We start from the raw sequence: 21239 nt of genomic DNA on the forward strand, positions 1-21239 counted from the left end.
CACTTGACCATCTGGAGCTAGTGATAATAGCAAAGTGTCCTCATTGTGTTCAGAGGGTTTCCCCACACTTGGACCATGCTACATGTGCATCTCTTCTAGTTCTTCTTGGTGGACTGCAGCTACAGTCTCATCAATGATGTCACACTAGAAGATGGAATGATCTTCCAGAGGGTGCTTCATAGCTTCAGCCAGATTGAAGCTTACTGCTCGGACGTCTATCTCAAAAGAATAAGTTCCTGAGAAGTCATCCAGTTTGAACTTTGAAGTCTTCAGGAATGGCCTTCCAAGCAGGATGGATGATGGTCTTCCTGAGTCATTAGGGGGCATTTCCAGGATATAGAAGTCAATGGGAAATGTGAGGCCCTTAATGCTCACCAGCACGTCTTCAGCAATTCCAACCACTGTGATGATGCTTTTATCTGCTAAAATAAAACGAGCTGCTAACCTTTTTAAGGGAGGGAGCCTCAAAGCATCATATATAGACAAAGGCATAATAATCACGCACGCTCCTAAATCACACATGCAGTCAGAGAATATTACACCCCCAATGGTACAGTTAACCATGCATGGGCCTGGATCACTACATTTTTCAGGTATATTCCCCATTAAAGCAGATATAGAACTACCTAAAGGAATAGTTTCTAATTCATTAATTTTATCCTTATTCATGCATAAATCTTTCAGAAACTTCGCATATTTAGGTACTTGCTGAATAACATCAAAAAGGGGAACAGTTACCTCAACCTTTTTGAAGATTTCTACCATTTTGGGATCAAGTTCCATTTGCTTTCTGGGCAAGGTGTGGAAAGGGGATAGGAATGGCGTCTCTTGTAGCTTCAACTTCCTTTGGTTCTCCATTCCTTGGTTGAGCTGCTTCTTCTTCAACTATGTCTTGTGCTTCATCCTCCTCTTTAACATCCTCCACTTCAACCATGTCCTCAATTGGGGCATTTTTTGGTGGGCTTGGCTCTTTGTGATTCTTCTCTTATAGTGTGGTTCCGGACATCAGAGTGATGGCATTGATTCCACCTTTAGGGTTGGGTATAGGTTGAGCAGGAATTCTACTAGAGCTTGAAGGCTGATTATTGGAAGCGGAGAATGAATCCATCCTGGAGACAAGAGCTTGTAAAGTGGCATTAAGATCATTTATGGTAGAGTTAAGTGTATTCTGAATATTTTGTTGTCCTTGTGCAGGAGAACAAAGTATCTCATCATTAGAAGAGGAAGGGGGTAAGTGATCTGAGGAGCCTGCTGTTGGTTGTCCTGAGGCAATTGGGACTGCCTTAGGTGAGGTGCTCTGTAAGGCTGGTTCTGGTTCTGTTGTTGATAGGAAGGGTTCTGCTGATTCTGGTGCTGCTGTTTGTTATTATTATTCTACCTCTGATTTCCCTGGTTGTCTCTGCCTCCTCTGTTATAGTTGTCCCTCCATCCATGGTTGGAGTTGTCTTGCCAACCTTGGTTCCCACCTTGGTTATAATTGTCGCTTTGTTGAGAGTATCTTTGATTCGGGCGGTCATAGAAGTTATGAGTAGCTGCCAAGGTGTTGTCTTCTTGTTGGAGCTACAGACACTCATCAGTGTAATGATTATAATCGGCACATATCCCGCACACTCTCTGAGGAACCAGTTGTTGACTATGTTGCGGTGAGGGAGGTTGAGATTGTTATTGATTCAGTTGAAGCTGCTTCAGTAAGTTGGTTATCTCTCCCAGAGTCTGCGTGAGAGCAGCAGTCTCACTGCTAGAGGAAACCTCTGCAACAGCCTTGGGATGGTTGTTCCTGTGCCTGACATTCCGGGTAGATTCAGCCAGATCGGTGATCAGTTGCCACGCCTCTATCACCGTCTTGTACTTTTTCAGAGAGCCATTACTTGCAGCATCTAATGTAGTCTTATCCTGAGGCTTCATGCCTTGTGTGAAGTAGCTGATCAACACCATCTCATCAATCTTGTGGTGGGGGCATGAATCTAGGAGATTCCTGAAGCGTTCCCAATATTCGTAAAGGGTCTCTAAGTCAGCCTGGATAATGCAGAAAATCTCTTTCCTCAGTCTATCTATAACTTCAGCTGGAAAGTATTTTTCCAAGAATTCTCTCCTGAGCGTATCCCAGTTGGTAACAACTGCTTCTGGTTGGGTGTAGTACCATTCCCTCGCCTTTCCCTCAAGAGAAAATGGGAAGGTGGTTAGCATAATAGAAGTTTCATTTGCACCATGACGCCTAACAGTAGAACAGGCTATCTGAAAATTCCTGAGGTGCTTGATAGGCTCCTGAGCAGGTAAGCCATGAAACTTGGGTATTAGGTTAATTAGCACAGTCTTTAGTTCAAAATCTGGAGCCAGATTTGGGTGACGCACTTGCTACGGTTGCAGTGTAAAGTCTGGAGCTCCTGCTTCCTGTAGTGTAATCCTTCTGGGCTCTGCCATATCACCTGCACGTGAATCAACAGAATTAGTAGAAAAGGAGCTCATTTCTTCCTCAGATGGCGCTTCACATTCGCCCTCTGATGATATTGGTAAATTGGCAAGAACCACTTCACCACCCTCAGAGGCTAACCGACACCGAGCTCGCCTGATACGGGAAATAGTTCTTTCAATTTCAGGATCAAACGCGGCTAAGCTCGGATCAGACAGCGAACGCGTCATTCAATGAAAGAAACATACAACTCATGGTAATAAAATAAAATAAAATATGCAAAAATTAAAAGATGTACACCAACTAATAATTTAGCACGCAATTGCAACTCCCCGGCAACGGCGCCAAAAATTGACATGGCGGAAATTAACCAATTAAGAAATTAATAGAAGAAATACGTTGCAAGTACAGTTCTTAACCAGCAAAAATCCGCTTATCAACTTAGAAGGGTTGTCACAAATTTAGAATAAAAATACTGGGAGTAGGAATCCCAGATCGTCTCCCAACGAGCTGACAAAAGAGTGCTATTTTATTAGTCAGGAGTTTTCCAAGAATTTTTAAGAGTTGTAGAACAGAAAAGTAAATGATTGTAAATTGAGGACAATGAAAACTAACGAGAGAATTTATTCAATTAAATAAAAGCCTTGAACGGGGGTAGATTAATTGGAAGTTCTATCCTTGTTGGTTTTTTTCCAAGTGGGATAGCAAAAAGTTGTTGTTCTACTTAGTCATCCCTTACTAAATAAAGGAAAGTCAAGCAACCAACTAATCAACTCTGAATCTCAAGTCCTAATCCTCTCCGTAGGAAGGATTAGAGTTAGAGACTAGAGATTTAGCCAACAACTTCCAATTTAACTAATCACTTGAGCATTCCAACTCTAGGGTCTCCTTTTAATCAACCCCCAAGTCAAGTTGGGAGTCTACTCCATTGACATGAAAATTAAAAAGGGAGTAAAAGGAAGACATGATAAACAATAACTAAAAATTAATTAAAAGTAAAAATAGTTCTTTGCATTAATAAATTCCAAAATGCAACATACGTATCTGAACAGCGTCAATAAGTAATCAAAAGAGTAAAGGAATAAGAAAGCGAACTAAAATTATGGAAACTTCAACGGAGGTAATGACTCTTATCAATATCAAAAGCAAAAGCATAAAACTCTAGAACTATGAATGTAAAGGAAACCTAGAAGAAGTCGTAATTTCTCTCAAAGATTTCAAACTAAAAACTAAAATTATTCGTAATGTCAATGTCCGTTGAGTCTCTGCTTGTCCCCTGGCTCTAGTCTGTGTTTCTGGGCTGAAAACTAGGTCCAAGCTTGGCCCAAAATCACCCCCAGCATTTTCTGCGATTTCTGCATGTCACACATGTCACGCGTACACGTCAGGCATGCGTACGCGTCGCTTGTCATCTTTACGTGTCACGCGTACGCGTCAGGCACACGCACGCGTCATCGTGAAAACTCCAATTCACCCGTACGCGTCAGGTACGCGCACGCGTGAGGCATGCGTGCGCGTCGATGCTCGCTGGTTGTCTCCTTTATTTCTTGTGTTCCTTCCATTTTTGCAAGCTTCCTCTCCATCCTCTAAGCCATTCCTGCCCTATTAAGCCTGAAAACACTTAACGCACAGATCACAGCATCGAATGGTATAAAGAGGAATTAAAATACACAAATTAAAGGCTTAGGAAGCAAGTTTTTAACCATAGAATAAAACTAGGAAGGAATTGTAAAACCATGCAATTTGTATGAATAAGTGTGCAAAGACTTGATAAAAACCACTCAATTGAACACAAGATAAACCATTAAATAGTGGTTTATCACACCTCCACCTTAGCCTTGTCCACCTCTATGCCTCTTTTTAAGATCTTTTGACCAAGAACTACCCCTTCTGTGACTATGAAATGGCATTTCTCCCAATTTAAAACAAGGTTAGTTTCTTAGCATCTCTTTAGCACCAAGGCCAAGTGGTGTAAGCAGTTAGAATATGAATCACCAAAGACAGAAAAGTTATCCATAAACACCTCAATGAATCTTTCAATCATGTCTGAAAATATAGAGAGCATGCACCTTTGGAATGTTGCAGGTGCATTGCACAATCCAAAGGGCATTCTCATATAAGCAAAAACACCATAGGGACAGGTAAATGAGGTCTTTTCTTGGTCCTTGGGGTCTACAACTATTTGGTTGTAACCAGAGTAACCGTCCAAGAAGCAATAATATTCGTGTCCCGCAAGTCTTTCCAGCATCTGATCCATGAAAGGTAGGGGGAAGTGGTCTTTCCTGGTGGCTTCATTAAGCTTCCTATAATCAATGCACATGCGCCAGCCAGTCACTGTTCTTGTAGGTATCAGCTCATTCTTCTCATTTGGTACAACAGTGATCCCTCCTTTCTTTAGAACTACTTGCACTGGGCTTACCCAAGGGCTGTCTGAGATAGGGTAAATCACCCCAGCTTGCCACAGTTTCAACACCTCTTTTTGGACTACTTCATTCATGGTTGGGTTTAGCCTTCTTTGCTGCTGTCTTGAGGGCTTGGCTCCTTCTTCAAGTAGGATTTTGTGCATGCACATTGAAGGACTAATTCCCTTCAAGTCTGCAAGTGTCCATCCTATAGAATCTTTATGCTATTTCAGCACTTGGAGAAGGTCCTCTTCTTGTTCCTCACTCAAGCTTGAATTGATAATTACTGGGTAAGTGTCATAGTCACCCAAGTAAGCATACTTCAAGCTTGGAGGCAGGGTCTTCAGCTCTAATTTTGGTGCCTCTACTTCCTTCTTGTCAGCGTGGTTCAGTATGATTGACTTCTTCATGGTTTCTTGTGGTAATTCTCCACTTTCTGCTTGTTGCTCCAGCTCCATGATCTCTTCACATTGTTCTTCCTCCAACACTCTTTGAAATATCTTTTCTATGGTATCTACCATCATGCACTCTCCTATGGATTCTTTGGGATAACTTATTGCTTTGAATACATTAAAGACCATCTTCTCTTCATGTAATCTCAAGACTAGCTCCCCTTTTTGGACATCAATAATGGCTCCAGCAGTAGCTAGGAATGGCCTTCCTATGATGATAGATGTGTTGGCTTCTTCTTCTATTTCCAGCACAACAAAGTCAGCTGGGAAAATAAACTCTCCCACTTTCACCAGCAAATTCTCCGCTACCCCATGAGGAGATTTAAATGTTCTGTCAGCCAATTGGAGTGCTGATGCGGGCAGAAATTAGCGAATTAAAAATTGTTAAAATATATACGTTGCAAGTATAGTTCTTAACTCGCCAAAAATCCGCCTTATCAATTTAGAAGAGTGTCACAGAAAATAAAATTAAAATACTGGGAGTATGAGTCCCAGGTCGTCTCCCAATGAGTTGTAGGAAAGGGTGCTATTTTATTAATCAGAATGTTTTCAAAAATGTTTGATTGAATGGCAGAAAATTAAATTGGAGAATTTATATAAATTTTAAAAAAAACCTTGACTGGGAGTTGATTACATGGAAGCCCTATTCTTGATGGAATACTCTCAAGATTAATTGACAATTGAGAATTACTACATCTAGTTATCCTTTACTAAGTAAGGGGAGGTCAAACAAGTTGGAATGCTGTTCTATCCACAATTTCCAGTCCACTCTTGGGAGGATTGGTGTTAGGAACTAGAGAGCAAGCTAACAATAAACTCAATTACAACCTTTCTCTTGAACATTCCGCTCAAGGGTTCCTTTCAATCAACTCCCCATCAAGTTAGGGAACTACTCACTCATTGTAAATGTAAAATTCATAGCATCAACATAGGAATTAAAGAAAGACATGATAAGTAATGATGAAAAGATTAATTAAAAGCAAAAGTAATTCTTATATTAATAAAAGCTAAAATAATCCAATCGTAAAATCAAATAAAATTAAGGAATATGGGAGAGAAAGAGACAAGTGAAGAGAACGAACTAGAATGTCGAAGTCTTGATGAGGCAAATAACTCTTCTCAATATCCCAATGCAAAACAATGAAAATAACATATCCTAAAAACTATGAATGTGTAGAGAGAAAACCTAGAGGAGGAGTAAAACTAGATCTAAAAACTAAAACTATGTGGAATGAATGTCGTTCCTAGTTTTTGCATGTTCTCTGGCTCTAGTCTGCTGTTCTGGGCCGAAAACTGGGTCAAAATGGGGCCCAAAATCGCCCCCAGCGAATTCTGCAGATTATGCAGATCGTGCACGTCACGTGATCGCGTCGCTCATGCGGACGCGTCATTCGCGTTTCTGCTTTGCCACGCGGACGCGTCGTCCATGCGGCCGCATCGCTGCAAATTGCTTTCTTCCGCGTGGTCGCGTCATCCATGCGGCCGCGTCACTTCTCGCTAGTCATCTCCTCAATTTCTTGTGTTCCTTCCATTTTTGCTGGCTTCCCCTCCAATCTCCAACTCATTCTTGCCCTATAAAGCCTGAAACACTTAACACACAGATCACGGCATCGAATGGAATAAGGGAGAAATAAAATACATAATTAAAAGTCTCTAGGAAGCAAGTTTTCAACCATTAAACATCTTTAGGAAGGAAATATAAATGCATGCTTATTTAATGAATAAGTGGACAAAGATCATGATAAAACCACACAAATAAAACACAATATAAACCATGAAATAGTGGTTTATCAACCTTCCCACACTTAAACATTAGCATGTCCTCATACTTAATTGAAGGAGATAAAATAAATGAGTAAGAACATGTAATACCTATGAAATGTAATGCAATGCCAACTATATATATGAATGCAACTACATGATTCTTGTCCACTTGATCAATAGTAAATAAGTTCTTCAAAACAATTATAATTCAAATTCCACTAATTCAATTCTCATAAAGTAAGAGCGGGTAAAAATGCAAGAAGATAGCTCATGAAAGCAGGGAACATAGAAATTCAAGCATGGAACCCTCACTGATGGTGTATGTACACTCTAGTCTCTCTAGTGTATAGGGTAATCACTCTATCCTTCTCTAATCATGCTTTCTAATTTTTGTTCTTCTCCTAACCAATCAACAATATTTAACATACCAATGCAAACATCATGAGGTCTTTTCAAGGTTGTAACGGGGCCAAGGTAAGGGTAAGGATGCATATATAGCTAAGTAAGCTTATAATTTGAATCTTTAATTAACCCAAGCTTTAACATAACCTATATACATACTCTAATATAACTTTAGAATTCACACCTAGCTACCCAGAAATTTCCTTTCACTTTCCATACTCATGTTTCAACTCTTATTTTAATTTTTATCATACATGCATTGACTTTTGAATTCTTAAATTGGGGTAATTTTGTCCCCTTATTTATTTATTAGATATTTTTGGATTTTTTTAAACATAGAAACATAAGAATAAACATAGCTTATCAATGCACATAGATTTTTGATTCTTATAGTTTCACATGAGTAGGTATCCAAATTCGCAGTATATTATCCTCATTCCCTTATTATTCTTTTGTTCCCACAATTTCCCAAATTTAAATAACACACACACTTCTATCTTAAGCTAACCAAAGATTCAAATTGGGATGTATAATTGTTTTTCTGCTTAAGGCTAGTAATGTGGTAAAATATAGAACAAATGGGATTTAAAGGCTCAAAGTGGTTAACAAAGGTAATTAAAAGGGTAGGCTTAATTTGGATAAGTAAGCTAAACAAATAATGGCCTCAATCATATGCAAGCATATAAATATAATAAACATTGGACATATAAGATGAAACAAAATATAGATTACAATCATAGAGAAGTAAACACACAAGAATAAAATAATTATGGTTAAATAATGTAACCATTCATAAAGGCTCAAATCTCACAGGTTGTGTGTTCTTTAGCTCAAAAATCATGTTCCAATTACAACTTCAAGCAATTTTAACCTAAAAATTTTTTTTTAATTAAAATTAGTGAAATTTTGTTCCAAAGATAGAGTCTTAGAAGAAACTTATTGTCTTTTCAATCAAGCAGAACATGCATGCAACTAACCTATTACTATGCAATTTATCCTATTCTATAAAAGAAAAATCTAACTAAATATCCTAATTTATTGGTGTACAGAAAAGAAATTACCTCCGGAAGTCAGGTACTGACCGACCTCCCCATACTTAAGGATTTGCACCGTCCTCGGTGCCATCTGTCAGGAACAGGGGTGGGCTGGTTGCAGTATCTCCATAGTTGGGACCATCATGGCTCCCTGTGCTGGTAAAAGAATTGGATTCCGAGGTGTCTGAGTCCTTGAAGTGTCCCTTGAGTAGCTCCTTGAGGTGTTTGAATCGGTGCTCGTTACGGCGCTCTCTTAACTTCGCTTTCTGTTCTTGCCGATCCAATCTTATGATTATCTGCTGGAGCAGTTCATCAGTTGTAGGTGCTTGTAGTGTTGAAGAAGGAATATCTTCAACTGGAGTAGTAGGAAAGCTTGTAGTGGCTGCTGAAAGTCTGAGGTATTTCCCATTGGGGACATACTGATCATCTCGTGGAAGCATGGCTTTGGTGTCTCCAGCTCTGTAGGAAACTCCGGCTGTTGAGACAAGATCTGAGACCAAGGCGGAAAAAGGTAAGTTGCCCCGCAATTTGTACGTGTCCCATGTCATTCCGGATATGTCTTGGTAGATTCAAAGGCTGGTCTGTAAGGATGCACCATAGTAGAACGGCCATGTCCGCAGTGAAGGAGGACTCGTAAGGGCTCAGAAAAACATAATGGGACATGATCTGTGCCCATACGCGAGCCTCCAATGTAAGTGCTGAAGCCGAAACTCCCTTAGGGCGGGTACGATGGTATCCGTAGATCCATCGGCTGCCAGGTAGTGCGATAACTCTGAGAACAGTGTCCCAGTCAAATTAGTACATCTGGCGCTTGAGTGCGGCTTCTTGAAAGGCGTCCAATCCTTCTGGAATAGGGGGAAGACTTAGAGCTCTTTGAATGGCCTCTTCTGTAATGGGGACTTGCTTCTGACAAACAAAGACAGACTGCAGAGTTGGCAGGTGGAAGTTGGAGTAGAACTCGACTACCCAAGAAAGATTGACCTGCCTTGGCTGTCTCTGTAGGAAATCCCATTGTCTTCGGGCAATTTGCGGCTCAACAAAGGTAGCAATATTGGGTGGGAGGAGAAGAAGGTATTCATTGTTGTAATTCCTTTCTGCCAGAATGGGGAACATCTGCTCACAGTAGCGATTGGAGAATTGTGCAGTGTCCTTTGCTGGAAAGGCTCTTTCTTTATCATCAACCTTTATTATCCTCTTAATCTTCTTTGTTGAGGGCTTGACTGCAGTGGAATATGGTTCTGCCACTAATGCTCTTTTTGTTCCTCTTCTTGCTGGTTGTTTGGGAGTAGCTTTCTCCTTTCCTTTCTTGGTGGCCATCCTGAAAAAGGGAAAAGAAAGTAAATTAAATTTAAAGGGTAAAGCAAGGAAGAGGGTGGTGTAAGTGATAATCAATGCACAATAAAGACGAATGGTGTTAACACATGGTCCGGATTACATGTGAAAAGCTCATCAATGAAAATATAGCAAGTGCAGGTGGTACAATGGAATGCAAGAGGTTTATTGGCATGCAGGCAAAGGCATGAGTAGCATAGATCAAGCATTGAATATCCAATTGAAATATGTTATTATTCGTAACAAATTATCATGTTTGTATTGACAATTAAATTCAATTAATAAAATAGTGAAAGGATTTTGTGAAATGCAAGCATTGAATATTAGGGTAGAATAATGTAGAGAAGTTCATAATACCATATGGGCTTTTTCACAAACACATAGCATGCATGTAGAATAAGTTCTTGAAAATAAGAATATGAGCATGCAAGTAATCCCTTAAAATAATATATAATTGTCAAACAAATTTATAACAATCCACAAGCATATAATTACAAATAATGATCATATAAATTGATAACACCAAGTAAAAAGGAAAAAGAAAGAAAAAGAAAATAAGAACAATGAAGGTAAAAAGAAAAGAAAAGAAGATAACATGTAAAAATAAGAAGAATAATAGAAAAGTGAGGAGGGAAGAAGAGAAATAACCTTGTTAATGGGGGTGAGAGAAAGTAAAAAGTGAGAAAGGAGGAAGAAGGAGGAAGGTAGGAAGAAGAAATAAGGGGGAAAAGAGAAAATAGGATTTGGGGAGAAAAAAGATAGGATATTTGGCAAAATTAGGAAAACTGTGCGCCGCAAGCGACGAGATCGCGTGGGGCACGCAGTCGCGCGACTTGCGCTTAAGGTGATTGACGCGGTCGCGTGACCCAGTTTGTGCCATTGGCGCGAGGGTCGCCTCGCACTCGCACAACTCTCTGTTCAAAATCATTAAATGCCAAATTTTGGGTGACGCGATCGCATGGGGCATGCGATCGCGTGAGTGGGCTATTTTTGGGATACGACGCGGCCGCGTGGGGCATGCGGTAGTGTGAGGTGGACTGCGCGTCCAGCGCCAGTCCAGCACCACTCTAGCACAACTTTCAGCTGTGCACCATTATTACGCCGAAATCCTTGTCACGCGGCCGCGTGGGGCACGCGGTCGCGTGGGAGGCCATTATTTCCATATGACGCGGTCGCATTGGATGATTTGTGCCATTGGCATGCCTCCAGCCATACTCTCGCGTGACTCTCTGTTCGTTTTTATTTTTCCCCCAACTCCTTGCGACGCGGATGCGTCACTGAGTCGGTCGCGTCGTGTGGAAAAAATTTTTTTTTAATCAAAAGCCAAAGTATGTGAATGCAGATGCAAGAAATATACTAATAAAGAGAAGAGTTATTGAATAAGGAAACTAAAAATAAAGAAAAGAACGATCATACCATGGTGGGTTGTATCCCACCTAGCACTTTGCTTTAACGTCCGTAAGTTGGACGCTCCACTAGCTCAGTCTTCGGCTATGTGGGGGTCTTCCAAGTGGAAGATCTCGAGTTCCTTGTCTTTCTTTCGCTTCTCACCATGGTACAGCTTTAAGCGATGTCCATTAACTTTGATAAGTTCAGAGCTCGAAGGATGGCTAAGGTGATAAACTCCGTACAGTTCGGCCTTCTCTACTCTGTATGGACCTTCCCATCTCGATCTCAACTTGCCTGGCATGAGCCTCAGTCGAGATTTGTAAAGGAGGACTGAGTCCCCAGGTTGGAACTCTTTCCTCTTGATGTGCTAATCATGTACAACCTTCATCTTCTCCTTGTATAGTCTTGAATTCTCATAAGCTTCTAGGCGAAGGCTTTCCAGTTCTTGCAGTTGCAACTTCCTTTCATCTCCGGCTCCTTCAATTCCCATATTGCATTCCTTTACTGCCCAAAAGGCTTTGTGCTCTATTTCAACAGGGAGATGACAAGCTTTTCCATAAACTAAGCGGAAAGGAGTCATCCCAATGGGTGTTTTGTATGCTGTTCTGTATGCCCAGAGTGCATCTTGTAGCCTGGTGCTCCAGTCTCTTCTATGAGGCTTTACTATCTTCTGCAAGATACGCTTCATCTCTCTAATTGACACCTCGGCTTGCCCATTAGTTTAGGAATGGTAAGCTGTTGCAACTTTATGAATTATCCCATGCTTCTTCATCAATCCTGTTAGTCTCCTGTTACAAAAATGGGTGCCTTGATCGCTCACGATTGCTCGTGGTGATCCAAAGCGACAAATAATATGGTTTCTCACAAAGGAAACAACAGTGTTAGCATCATCAGTGCGGGTAGGAATTGCTTCCACCCACTTAGAAACGTAATCCACAGCTAACAAAACATAAAAATAACCATTAGAATTTGGAAATGGACCCATGAAGTCAATGCCCCAAACATAAAAAATTTCACAGAAAAGCATAATTTGCTAAGGCATCTCATCCTTCCTGGATATATTACCAAATTTCTGGCATGGGAAACAGGATCTACAAAATTCAGCGGCGTCTCTAAAAAGAGTAGGCCACCAGAATCCACAGTCTAAGATTTTTCTGGCAGTTCTTTGAGGGCCAAAATGTCCTCCACTCTCAGATGAGTGACAGGCCTCTAAGATGGACTGGAATTCTGATTGAGGCACACATCGTCTAATTACCTGGTCAGCGCCACATCTCCATAAATATGGGTCATCCCATATATAGTATTTAGACTCGCTTTTCAGCTTGTCTCTTTGATGCTTAGAAAAGTTTGGAGGAAAGGTACGGCTAACTAAATAATTAGCTACAGGTGCATACCAAGGAACTATCTCAGATACTGCTTGCAGGTTATCAAATGGAAAATTATCAGCTATAGGAGTGGGATCATCTGTAATGTGCTCAAGGCGACTCAAGTGGTCTGCCACTAAATTCTGGTTACCACTCCTATCCTTAATTTCTAAATCAAATTCTTGTAATAGCAGTATCCAACGTATAAGCCTTGGTTTAGACTCCTTTTTATATAATAGATACTTTAGAGCTGCGTGGTCTGAATACACTACTACCTTCTTACCAAGTAAATAGGCTCGGAATTTATCCAGAGCGAAAACAATAGCAAGAAGCTCTTTCTCAGTAGTAGTATAATTAGACTGAGCAGCATCTAAAGTTTTAGACGCATAAGCAATAACAAAAGGGTCCTTACCTTCACGCTGAGCCAGTGCTGCTCCTACTGCATGGTTGGAAGCATCACACATAATCTCAAATGGTTGGCTCCAGTCTGGTCCTCTTACAATTGGGGCTTGAGTCAGTGCGGTCTTCAGCTTATCAAACGCTTGTTTGCAATTTTCACTGAACTCGAACTCAATGTCTTTCTGCAGTAATCTGGATAAGGGAAGTGCTACCTTACTGAAGTCCTTTATGAATCTCCTGTAAAAACCTGCATGGCCAAGGAAAAAACGGACTTCCCTCACAGAAGAGGGGTAAGGTAAAGTAGAAATAACATCCACCTTTGCTGGGTCTACAGAAATGCCAGTATTAGACACAACATGTCCTAGTACAATTCCTTGTTTAACCATAAAGTGACATTTTTCAAAATTTAGCACAAGGTTTGTATTGACACATCTATCCAATACTCTAGATAATCCATCTAAGCAAAGGCTAAAAGAATCGCCGTATACACTAAAATCATCCATAAAGACTTCCATACAGTCCTCAATAAGATTAGAGAAAAGACTCATCATGCACCTTTAGAAAGTAGCTGGTGCATTGCACAAGCCAAAGGGTATTCTCTTGTAAGAATAAGTCCCAAAAAGACATGTAAAAGTGGTCTTTTCCTGATCCTTAGGAGATATATGAATCTGGAAATACTACACCACACATGCTCCTAAAGGCATAATACACTGCACCATAGGCACCATAATCTTTAAAGCTCTGTGTGACCTTGGTTCAGGAATAAACCTCATGCCCCTCTCTGTAATAGAGAAACTGGGAATCTATGGGGTGCAAGCTGCTAAAATCTCACTAGAGATGGCAGACAGCTCAAGAAGACAGGCTTATGGACAAGTAGAAGATTTATTAGTAAAGGTTGAGGGCCTTTACATACCTACTGATTTCATAGTCCTAGATACTGGAAAGGAAGAGGATGAATCCATCATCCTAGGAAGACCTTTCCTGGCCACAGCAAGAGCTGTGATTGATGTTGACAGAGGTGAAATAGTCCTTCAATGGAATGAGAACCCCCTTGTATTCAAAACTCAAGGATCTCCCTCTGCAACCATGGAGAGGAAGCAGGAAAAGCTTCTCTCCAAGCAGAATCAACCAGAGCCCCCACAGTCAAACTCTAAGTTTGGTGTTGGGAGGCCACAACCAAACTCTAAGTTTGGTGTTGAACTCCCATATCCAAACTCTAAGTTTGGTGTTGGAGAGTCTCAACAAAGCTCTGCACATCTGTGAGGCTCCATGAGAGCCCACTGTCAAGCTATTGACATTAAAGAAGCGCTTGTTGGGAGGCAACCCAATGTTTATCTAATTCTTATTTTTATTGTTTTCTTAGGTTCATGATCATGTGGAGTCACAAAATAAATATAAAAATTGAAAACGGAATCAAAAAAACAGCAGAAGAAAAATCACACCCTGGAGGAGCATCTGCCTGGCGTTCAAACGTCAGAACAGAGCATAGTTCTGGCGCTGAACGCCCAGAACAAGCATAGTTCTGGCGTTCAACGCCAGAAATGGCAGCAAATGGGCGTTGAACGCCCAAAATGGGCACCAACCTGGCGCTGAACGCCCAGAGTTGTGTGCAAAGGCATTTTGCATGCCTAAATTGGTGCAGGGATGTAAATGCCTTGACACCTCAAGATCTGTGGCCCTCACAGGATCACCTCAGGATCTGTGGACCCCACAGGATCCCCACCTACCTTCACTCACTCTCTTCTCTCTTCTCAATCATCCTCTATTCCCAATAAACACTCATCCCTTCTGTCTTCCATTTACCACTTACACCCATAAACCCACTTACCTTCAAAAATTCAACATCTCTTCCCCACTCAATCCCACCCATATGGCCGAATACACATCTCCCTCCATCTCCTCCATATCTTCTTCTTATTCTTCTATTCTTTCTTCTTTTGCTCGAGGGTGAGCAACATTCTAAGTTTGGTGTGGTAAAAAGCATAACTTTTTTGTTTTTTTCATAACCATTGATGGCACCTAAGGCCAGAGAAGCCTCTAGAAAGAGGAAAGGGAAGACAAAAGCTTCCATCAAGGGTCTATAGCTCAGTGGTAGAACATTTGACTGCAAATCAAGAGATCCCTGAGATACCTCAGGGGATACATTTTCTTCCACACAATTATTGGAAGCAACTAAGGGTGGAACATCAAAGAGCACTCCATCATCCTTCATGAAATCAGAGAAGATCTAAAAGCAATGAAGGAGGAGCAACAAAGACAAGGAAGAGACATAGAAGAGCTCAAAAACATCACTAAGGTGGACTCATTCCTTGTTCTTACTTTCTCTGTTTTTCGTTTTCTATGTTATGTGCTTATCTGTGTTTGTGTCTTCATTACATGATCATTAGTAGTAGTAACTATGTCTTAAAGTTATGAATGTCCTATGAATCCATCACCTCTCTTAAATAAAAACTGTTTTAATTCAAAAGAACAAGAAGTACATGAGTTTTGAATTTATCCTTGAGCTTAGCTTAATTATATCGATGTGGTGACAATGCTTCTTGTTTTCTGAATGTATGCTTGAACAGTGCATATGTCTTTTGAAGTTGTTGTTTAAGAATGTTAAATATGTTGGCTCTTGGAAGAATGATGACTAGGAGACATGTTATTTGATAATCTGAAAAATCATAAAAATGATTCTTGAAGCAAGAAAAAGCAGCAAAGAACAAAGCTTGCAGAAAAAAAAAATAATAATAATAGGCGAAAAAAAAATAGAGAAAGAAAAAGCAAGCAGAAAAAGCCAAAGCTCTTAAAACCAAGAGGCAAGAGCAAAAAAGCCAATAACCCTTAAAACCAAAAGGCAAGGGCAAATAAAAAGGATCCCAAGGCTTTGAGCATCAGTGGATAGGAGGGCCTAAAGGAATAAAATCCTGGTCTAAGCGGCTAAACCAAGCTGTCCCTAACCATGTGCTTGTGGCGTGTAGGTGTCAAGTGAAAACTTGAGACTGAGCGGTTAAAGTCAAGGTCCAAAGCAAAAACAAAGAGTGTGCTTAAGAACCCTGGACACCTCTAATTGGGGACTTTAGCAAAGCTGAGTCACAATCTGAAAAGGTTCACCCAATTATGTGTCTGTGGCATTTATGTATCCGGTGGTAATACTGGAAAACAAAGTGCTTAGGGCCACGGCCAAGACTCATAAAGAAGCTGTGTTCAAGAATCATCATACTGAACAAGGAGAGTCAATAACACTATTCGAAATCTGAAGTTCCTATAGATGCCAATCATTCTAAACCTCAATGGATAAAGTGAGATGCCAAAACTATTCAAGAGGCAAAAAGCTATAAGTCCCGCTCATTTGATTGGAGCTATGTTTCATTGATAGTTTGGAATTTATAGTATATTCTCTTCTCTTTATCCTATTTGATTTTCAGTTGCTTGGGGACAAGCAACAATTTAAGTTTGGTGTTGTGATGAGCGGATAATTTATACGCTTTTTGGCATTGTTTTTAGTATGTTTTTAGTAGGATCTAGTTACTTTTAGGGATGTTTTCATTAGTTTTTATGTTAAATTCACATTTCTGGACTTTACTATGAGTTTGTGTGTTTTTCTGTAATTTCAGGTATTTTCTGGCTGAAATTGAGGGACTTGAGCAAAAATCAGATTCAGAGGTTGAAGAAGGACTGCTGATGCTGTTGGATTCTGACCTCCCTGCACTCAAAGTAGATTTTCTGGAGCTACAGAACTCGAAATGGCGCACTTCCAATTGCGTTGGAAAGTAGACATCCAGGGCTTTCCAGAAATATATAATAGTCCATACTTTGGCCAAGAATTGACGATGTAAACTGGCGTTCAACGCCAGCCTTCTGCCCAAATCTGGCGTCCAGCGCCAGAAAAGGATCCAAAACCAGAGTTGAACGCCCAAACTGGCACAAAAACTGGCGTTCAACTCCACAAATGGCCTCTGCACGTGCAACACTTAAGCTCAGCCCAAACACACACCAAGTGGGCCCCGGAAGTGGATTTATGCATCAATTACTTACTCATGTAAACCCTAGTAGCTAGTTTATTATAAATAGGACCTCTTACTATTGTATTTGACATCTTTGGATTACCTTATGATCCTTTGATCACGTTTTGGGGGCTGGCCATCTCGGCCATGCCTGGACCTTCACTTATGTATTCTCAACGGTAGAGTTTCTACACTCCATAGATTAAGGTGTGGAGCTCTGCTGTTCCTCAAAGATTAATGAAAGTACTACTGTTTTCTATTCAATTCATCTTATTTCGCTTCTAAGATATCCATTCGCACCCAAGAACGTGATGAAGGTGATGATTATGTGTGACGCTCATCATCCTTTTCCCTTATGAACGCGTGCCTGACAAACACTTCTGTTCTACATGAATTAAGCTAGAATGAGTATCTCTTAGATCTCCTAAACAGAATCTTCGTGGCGTAAGCTAGAATGATGGCGGCATTCAAGAGAATCCGGAAAGTCTAAACCTTGTCTATGGTATTCCGAGTAGGATTCAATGATTGAATGACTGTGACGAGCTTCAAACTCGCGAGTGCTGGGCGTTAATGACAGACGCAAAAGGAGGGTGAATCCTATTCCAGCATGATCGGGAACCGACAGATGAATAGCCGTGCCATGACAGGGTGCATGAGCATATTATTCACTGAGAGGAGGGGATGTAGCCACTGACAACGGTGATGCCCTTGCATAAAGCCAGCCATGGAAAGGAGTAAGACTGATTGGATGAAGATAGCAGGAAAGCAGAGGTTCAGAGGAACGAAAAGCATCTCCATTCGCTTATCTGAAATTCCTACCAATGAATTACATAAGTACCTCTATCCCTATTCTTTTATTTATTATTCGAAAACACCATTATCACTTTATATCTGCCTGACTGAGATTTACAAGGTGACCATAGCTTGCTTCGTACCAACAATCTCCGTGGGATTCGACCCTTACTCACGTAAGGTATTACTTGGACGACCCAGTGCACTTGCTGGTTAGTTGTATCGAAGTTGTGACAATTATGAATTAAGATCAAAGCACCAAGCTTTGGAGCCATTACCAGGGATTGTTCGAGCCTGGACATCACAATTTCGTGCACCAATAGTAAATCCTATCCCAGTATGATCGAGAACCGACAGATGATTAGCCATGCAGTGACAGTGCATTGGACCATTTTCACAGAGAGGATGGGATGTAGCCATTGACAACGGTGATGCCCTACATAAAGCTTGCCATGGAAAGGAATAGGAAAGGTTGGATGAAGACAGCAGGAAAGCAGAGGTTCAGAGGAACAAAAGCATATCTACACGCTTATCTGAAACTCTCACCAATGAATTACATAAGTATCTCTATCCTATTTTAATTATCTTTTAGTATACTATAATCTCTTAATACATTTGAATCCGCCTGATTGAGATTTACAACGTGACCATAGCTTGCTTCAAGCCGACAATCTCTGTGGGATCGACCCTTACTCACGTAAGGTTTATTACTTAGACGACCCAGTGCACTTGCTGGTGAGTTGTGCGAAGTTGTGACAAAAAATTAAGATTATGAACGTGCGTATAAAGTTTTCAGCACCGTTACCATGGAATGGAACCGTCACGATTTCTATGCACCAAGTTTTTGGTGCCGTTGCCGGGGATTGTTCGAGTTTGGACAACTGACGGTTCATCTTGTTGCTCAGATTAGGTAATTTTATTTTAATTTTAAGCTCTTTATTTCTTATTTTCGAAAAATAAAAAAAAAATTATAAAATCATAAAATCAAAAATATTTTTTGTGTTTCTTGTTTGAGTTTAGAGTCAAGTTTTAAGTTTGGTGTTAATTGCATCTTTTTAATTATTTTCGAAAATTTCATGCATTGCATTCTTCATGATCTTCAAGTTGTTCTTGGCCAGTCTTCTTGTTTGATCTTCATATTTTCTTGTTTTGTGTCTTTTCTTGTTTTTCATATGCATTCTTGAAACATTAATGTCTAAAGAATAAAAATTTTTTAAGTTTGGTGTCTTGCATGTTTTCTTTTCTTGAAAATTTTTCAAAAATAAGTTCTTGGTGTTCATCTTGACATTCAAAGTGTTCTTGGTGTTCATCTTGACATTCATAGTGTTCTTGCATGCATCACATGTTTTGATCCAAGATTTTCATGCATTGAGTCTTTTTTATGTTTTTCTCTTTCTTGATTAAAATTCAAAAATTAAAAAAATATCTTTCCCTTTTTCACTCATAAATTTTCGAAAATTTGAGTTGAGTTTTTCAAAACTTTTTAAAATTTAGTTGTTTCTTATGAGTCAAATCAAATTTTTAATTTAAAAATCTTATCTTTTTCAAATCTTTTTCAAAAATCAAATCTTTTTCATTTTTCTTCCATAATTTTCGAAAATTCCAAAATGATTTTCAAAAATCTTTTTCTTATTTTGTTTCATAATTTCAAATATTTACTAACAATTAATGTGATTGATTCAAAAAAATATTAAGTTTGTTACTTGCCTAGTAAGAAAGGTTCAATCTTTAAACTCTAGAATCATATCTTTTTAGTTTCTTGTTAGTCAAGTAATCAACTTTAATTTTCAAAATCAAATCTTTTTTAATTTCTTTTTCAAATCTTTTTCAAATTAAATTTCAATCTCATCTTTTTCAAAATTTAATTTCAAAATCTTTTCTAACTTTTTATCTTTTCAAATTTGATTTTCAAATCTTTTTCAATTAACCACTTTACTTTTTGTTTCAATCATATCTTTTTCAAAATTACCTAACTAATTTTCTCTCTCTAATTTTTGAAAATCCCTTCCCCCTTTTTCAAATTTCTTTTTTTTAATTAACTAATTGTTTTAAATTTTAATTTAATTTGATTTCAATTTTAATTTTCAAAATTTAAATTTTATGTTTAATTTAATTAATTTTCGAAATTCCCTCTCTCTCATCTCCTTCTAATTATTTATTTATTTAGTAACACTTCTCTTCATCTCAAAATTCGAACCCTTTCTTCCTCTTGGTGTTCGAATTTCTCTTCTTCTCTTCTTCTATTCTTATACTCACATACAGGAATCTCTATACTGTGACATAGAGGATTCCATATTTTCTTTTCTGTTTTCTTCCTTTTCATATGAGCAGGAACAAGGATAAGAACATTCTTGTTGAAGCTGATCCTGAACATGAAAGGACTCTAAAGAGGAAGCTAAGGGAAGCCAAAGCACAACTCTGGAGAAAATCTGACAGAAATTTTTGAAAAAGAAGAAAACATGGCCGAAAATAATAACAATGCAAGGAAGATGCTTGGTGACTTTACTGCACCAAATTCCAATTTACATGGAAGAAGCATCTCAATCCCTGCCATTGGAGCAAACAACTTTGAGCTTAAAGCTCAATTAGTTTCTCTGATGCAACAGAACTGCAAGTTTCACGGACTTCCATCAGAAGATCCTTTTCAGTTCTTAACTGAATTCTTGCAGATCTGTGATACTGTTAAGACCAATGGAGTTGATCCCGAGGTCTACAGGCTTATGCTTTTCCCATTTGCTGTAAGAGACAGAGTTAGAATATGGTTGGACTCTCAACCCAAGGATAGCCTGAACTCTTGGGATAAGCTGGTCACGGCTTTCTTAGGCAAGTTCTTTCCTCCTCAAAAGCTTAGCAAGCTTAAAGTGGATGTTCAAACCTTTAGACAGAAAGAAGGAGAATCCCTCTATGAAGCTTGGGAGAGATACAAGGAACTGACCAAAAAGTGTCCTTCTGACATGCTTTCAGAATGGACCATCCTGAATATATTCTATGATGGTCTTTCTGAATTATCTAAAATTTCATTGGACCATTCTGCAGGTGGATCCATTCACCTAAAGAAAACGCCTATAGAAGCTCAAGAACTCATTGACATGGTTGCAAATAACCAGTTCATGTATACTTCTGAAACGAATCCTGTGAGTAATGGGACGCCTATGAAGGGAGTTCTTGAAATTGATACTCTGAATGTCATATTGGCTCAGAATAAAATATTGACTCAGCAAGTCAATATGATTTCTCAGAGTCTTAATGGATTGAAGGAATCATCCAACAGTACTAAAGAGGCCTCTTCTGAAGAAGAAGCTTATGATCCTGAGAACCCTGCAATAGCAGAGGTGAATTACATGGGTGAACCCTATGGAAACACCTATAACCCCTCATCGAGAAATCATCCAAATTTCTCATGGAAGGATCAACAAAGCCTCAACAAGGATTTAACAATGGTGGAAGAAACAGGTTCAGCAACAGCAAGCCTCTTCCATCATCCACTCAGCAAAAGACAGAGAGTTCTGA

General features: G+C 39.5%; 1 non-coding gene across 1 annotated transcript; it reads right to left on the minus strand.

The window, feature by feature from the left end:
* Positions 1 to 20581: 20581 nt before the first annotated feature.
* On the minus strand, positions 20582 to 20689 carry LOC112753879 (small nucleolar RNA R71). The gene has a single exon (XR_003178242.1). It is a non-coding gene; the product is annotated as a small nucleolar RNA R71 (small nucleolar RNA).
* Between the last annotated feature and the right edge of the window lie 550 nt (positions 20690 to 21239).

The sequence above is a fragment of the Arachis hypogaea genome, chromosome 15, assembly GCF_003086295.3.
Source record: "Arachis hypogaea cultivar Tifrunner chromosome 15, arahy.Tifrunner.gnm2.J5K5, whole genome shotgun sequence".
NCBI classification, from domain to species: Eukaryota; Viridiplantae; Streptophyta; class Magnoliopsida; order Fabales; family Fabaceae; genus Arachis; species Arachis hypogaea.